Source organism: Rattus rattus, chromosome 14, assembly GCF_011064425.1.
Source record: "Rattus rattus isolate New Zealand chromosome 14, Rrattus_CSIRO_v1, whole genome shotgun sequence".
Classification (NCBI taxonomy): domain Eukaryota; kingdom Metazoa; phylum Chordata; class Mammalia; order Rodentia; family Muridae; genus Rattus; species Rattus rattus.
In genome coordinates this window covers 47618344-47624064 of record NC_046167.1, presented here as the reverse complement: position 1 = coordinate 47624064, position 5721 = coordinate 47618344, and positions in this window count along the sequence as shown.

Here is a 5721-nt window from a genome sequence, read left to right as displayed (position 1 = left end):
ATGGCTTATGACATCAGTTTTCTTTGAAAAAAAATATACGTATTCTCTATTTTTCTCTCTACTAACACAACCTTCAGTGTTTTTTCTTTGCCTCTGTTTATATCTTTCCCCAATTTTGAAGTTTTTTTCCCAGCCTATCTTCTCAAATTCATGGCTGGCACCGCCCTTCGGTGGTCATCTTCCTCTGTTCTGCACTCTTCTTGCTGTGGACCTAGCAAACTGCTTCCATATCTGTGTGTATTTCTCACACAAGACAGCCATCTGAGCCTTTCTTTCACTGTATGTGCAGAGCTCACTGAGACACAGTTTTGCAATGTTTGTTACTGCTGCAGCCCACAGCAGTCTATTCTCAGGGAGGTTTGGGGTTTCTGACATGTGTTATCTATGATCACCCTGGTGATAATTTTTTTTTTTTTATGTTGTATCATGTTTGCACTTCTTCCACCATTCTCTAGGCAGGCATGAGGATCATTCGGAGTGCTCCTGCTAGAGCTATCTTCCACACTTTCCCCTGTCAATATATGTTACATGGGGTTGATTAACCAATATTACATGTTCCTTTATCAGCATATATCTTGAAGTTGAAGCTGTTTGTGTTGGTGCTATAATTACTGTGACAGAATACCCAAGAAAAGAGACCTCAAAGGAGGGCAGCTTTACTCTGCCTCACAGTTGTAGAGATCTTTGTCCATGGTCATTTGGTCCTGTCACCTCATGGTGAGGAACATAGGATGGAGAAAAGCTCTTTACATTCTGGTAGCCAAGAAACAGAGAGAGAGAACAAGACCTGGATACCACTATCCCTTCTCTTCAAGATCATACCCACGTGGTCTACCTTCCTTCCATCTGGCCTCATGTTTTCCAGGTCCTCTCACCTCCATTATCTGGAGACCATCAGCATTTGAGGTTTTGAGGGGCCACTTAAGATCCAACAGAATACAACACCATCATAAACTGAACTGGCAGCCAATTTTCTCACGCAACTTTGTTCCTTGGCAGCTGTCTTGGTGTTATTTTCTGACCCTTAATACACTTCTTGGCTTTGGTCTTTGGTACCAAATCCAATGTTTTGTAACCCAGATTTGCCCCTGTTCTGACCCTCCAGATTTGGCTCCAATAGTTGTGGGAGTTCCTCCCAGCACTCATGAATGGGGGACCTCACATACAAAGAAAGAGGAAAGTGATTGTGGGGTGATGAGAGGAACACACTAGGCCATGAGAAAATGGATTGAGACTGGCTTTATGTGTGCAGGTGTGGTCTATTAGACATCCCAGAGCATGGCGGCACATAAGTGTGTGTTCAGACTGACACTGAGCTGTCAGCATGCGAAGAGCCCAGCATGATTCCCAGTCCTCCACATTCCATGCTTTATCTAAACATTGTAAAATCTGAAAGGTCCTGAAATCTAAGTCTAAGGTGATGGCACAAGCACCTCTTTTTCCCCATTTTGTGATTTCATATACTGGAAAAAAATCTGAAAAATGGCACTTTGAGAAATTCCCACACCGAAGACATTCAATTCGTAGACACTCTTATTAGAGATCATGAGTGAGAAGCTGTGGCTAATGATTCCCAGGTCCAAGATGGTCAGAGCAAACATAATTTTTTTCTGAATAAGTCAGTCTGTGCTGTCTGTGGAAAGCTACCATTCATTTCTCGAGTGCCTTGTGCATCCCATGACTCACTTATTCTGTGATTACTGCTGTTCTTATAGCCCTATATGAATCCTTTTCCTAGTCTCCTACTGAGAAGTACTCAATATGGAGATTCACGAATTTCCACAGAGCACTTGCCATCCCCAATCTCGTTTGATGGCTCTTAATGAACTTGGGTAGGTGCCCCATTGATTTCAAACTGGGGATCTCAGGTTCATGTGCTGAAATAACTCTCCTGAAACTATGGGACACAGAGGCAGCGTGTTCATTCTCCTGTGTTCATTCTTTCATTCCCTACTTTTTCGTACATCTTCCTGGGCTACAGTGGCAAGTTGGTCCCCAAGTTGAGGTAAATGTATCCAAGGCACCATCTTATTCTAGTTTGATTGGGGTCAGAGGTCTTGGGTGATGTATTTATTTCCTTTTTTTTCATTGTTGATAAAAGCCAATTAAAGGAAGAGGCTTCATTCTCACTCACAATTAGAGGAATGAATCCAACATGGAGAGTGGGAAAAGCAGGTAAGTGGGAAAGGCAAGTCCGTGGGAGCAGCCTGGTCTGTGGCAATGACAAGTACTCCTTTGGCTTTCTCTCCTCTACTCCATTTTATTTGATCTGGGGCCCCACCTAATGACACAGGGCTGACACATTCAGGATGGGTCCTCTTCTGTTAGTTCACCATTTGGAAACACTCCCAGACATACCCAGAGAGTGATGGACACTTCGAAAGGATGAGGAAGCTGTAAAAATTTTCAGAGACAGGCTTCCTGAAAAGAACTAATGTCTTAGCTGAAATCTTGAGGAATGGTTATGTGTTATGTGTAGGAATCAGTGACTAAAAGGGCTGGGTGAGAGAAAGAGTAAACTCACCTGGACTTTCAAGCTCTGTGTGTTCCGTCTGGTGTAGTCAACCATGGTCTGAAAATATTATTGTTGTGCAGTGAGGAATTAAGATCCTTTCAGATGGAGGAGAGGGGAACTGAAGCAAAGAAAGGAGAGAAGGAAAGGCAGACATTCCTATAAGCAGTACTCTGAAATAAAATGTAGTATTTGTTCTAATTTCATTGTTGTTAATCTCTTCCTATGCTAACTTACAAGTTAATTGCTGTCTTAGGAATGTATATATAGTAAGGACAGCATGGCATATGCACAGAGTTAGTATACCTATAGGAAAAGCATTGAGTGTATGCAGAATGGGTGTGTACAGACAGGACCAGCATAGTGTATATAGAGAGTGGGGTGTATATATATAATAAAATTTGATGGTTTTTGCACAGAGTAGGTGTGCCTATATAGAACCTCTAGGGTCTGTGCACAGAGTGGATGTGTACAGAGAGAAAAAGCATAGTGTGTATAGAGAGTGGGGGTGTCTATATAGAATCTGCATGGTTTCTGCACAGAGTAGGTGTATACAGATTGGAACAGCATAGTGGGTATACAGAGTGGGTGTATACAGATAGGATGATCATGGTGTGTGCACAAGTAGGGGTGTACACACAAGAACAGAATGGTATGTACACAGCATAGAGTGTATAGATAGGAACGGAACGGTGTGTGCCCACAATGGGTGTATACATATAGGAGCATAGTGGGTGTAGACATAGAGGAGCAACATGGTGTGTGTAGTGAATGGGCATGCGCACATATAGGAAAAGCATGGCGTGTACAGAGTTCAGTATTGTGCATGGTTCAGTATCACCCAGAATATTTGAACTTCTCTCAAACTGATAAGGGGTAACCAAAATTCATTGAATCTGCCTGGAATGGGCAGTGCCACTGTGAACCGCAGTTGACGGAACTACAGAGGAGTGATGATGCACTGAGTACATCCCAGGGCACCACAAGGCACTGTCTGAAAGGCAGAGGGTGGCCTCTGGGTGCCAGTCAGGTGTGGTGAGACACATTCCGTTGGTGTATTGGAAGGGGCAGCTGATCACTGCAGGCTTGTCACAGTCTGCTGAAGCCGGGCCTGCTACCAAAGTAGCAGGAGGAACTCTTCTTCAGCCTGCAGAGTGATGCTGTGAAGGAATTGAAACCCCATCTAGAGCAGAGCTAAAAACAGTGGGGAGAGAGGAAGTGTAATTTGCTGTCTTCCAGTTTGCTTCAGATCCAGCCTGCGGCTGACCTGTTAACCATCTCAGACCCTGAGCTCAGCACAGACTGGCCATCCATAGGAGCCCAGGCAAGCTTTGATTTCATTGGATTTGTATGCCTTTTTCCTTTCAGCCAACTCAACTCTTGGGCCTTAAAAGCATGCTGCTTTTTTTTAACCCCTTAAGTTTTAAATAATTCTAGTGTCTACACAACTAGAATGTATCGTAAAATTTTAAATTCCTGAAATACAAAATGTAGCTCAGGATCCTTTTCTAATGGTCTGAGTGTACAAATCAAAACACACTAAAAAGGTAAGGCAAAGGAGCTTCCATAAAATGGAAACACTCCTGTCAAGTAGGCACCTAGTACCAGAATGGGTCAAAATAGCTCGATGTGCTCATGAGCGTAGCTGTGTCTTTACTTAAACACCTTTCCCTGGCCCTTTCTACATAACGCTTTGAAGAAACTCCCAAGAGGTCATGCCTTCTACCAGCAAAGGGTGGTGAGAGGACTTGGGCAGGCCCAGAAGGGACAGAATTCAGAGCTAGGTGTATGGAGGACCTCGTGCAGACCCAGATCCACCCAGTCACTGGGTAACCCTGAACTTGGCTGCCTCCTCGTGCTGAGGTCCCTCAGGTGGCCTCATTGTTTTTATAACCATGGTAGAAAGAGTATGTGAAGGCCTTGCCTGGCTGGCAGTCTCGTTGCCATGGAAACTTCCATTCCACACACCTGATTCACACATCACGCCCTGCTAAATCCAGACAGAGGTCACAGACTGGCATTTGCCCTTTGTCTCCCCTCCTTGTGTTTTCCAGGCACTGAATGAATGGATAGAGGGATGGGCAGTGGGTAGCCTAGCAAGAAAGCGTGTCTGCGAAGAAGTTTGTGAATTCCAGGACCATAAAAACACCCCCCCAAAAAAATCCCCCAAAACAACAAAAACAAAACAAAACAAAACAAAAAAAAATCCAACAACAAAAACTGGTAGCCGTGAAGGGCAAACTGGGGTGGGGGTGGGGGTTGCTGGGGAAGTCTGTGTACATCGGAGCTTCTCCTTGCAGTCAGCCTCGGTCCTGGGTTGCATCTGAAAGTGATTTTCTGGGTTCCCGGGTGAGCGTGGAAATGAGTCTAGCAGATTCCGGAGCGTTGGCTCCTTGGGGGGTTTTCTGTCCCATTTCACTGAGTTGCCTAATAACCTCAGCGCCAGGGTGTGCGCGTCAGGATTGCAGTGTGGGCTGAGGCGCACATTAGCCACAGCTGTCTATTAAGAACCGAACGATCTGATGATCTGTCTCAGAGCCTGGTTTTTCTTCATGTCATCTATAATATTTTAGAAGGCAGATGCAGTCTGTAGGCTGTTCTTTTTCAATAAATTTAATGTGTTTGAAGAAGGCTTCCAGTTTTCCTGCGATTACTATTATTACTATTTTCTTCTTGTGTTATTCATTTTCTAGATTTAGAGAAAAAGAGATGATCAAAAATCAAATTATTAACCTTTCTCTATCAGAATTTCTTCTCTCTGCTTTGATTCATCTTCTTTTGATTCTTATTTGTTTAGGTAGCACAGGGTATTGAACATATTAGGCAAATACTCAATTACTAAACCATATTCCCAGCCCTGGATTTTTTTTTAAGGTTAAATTTTACAGATGAGTTTTAAAGATAATAAAAGGACATTCAGAGGACATGACATCAGTTGTCACACACTGGGATTCAGGTACCATACGTGATTTGTGGGGCATCTGGCACGTCTCTCATGGACTCATAGCAAGGGTCTCTGCATGTGTTCATCTCTGCTGACTTCCCTTTCCTCTCATTCATTAATGCACCCTCCATTTTGGTCAGCCTCTGTTGACAAATTACCGTCTAGCTTTAGCAGCACACTGGACCTGGGTTTAAAATATCACTTCCCTATATCCTTGAGTACATTATTTTATTTTATTAAACTTAGTTTATCTGTGTGTAGGAAA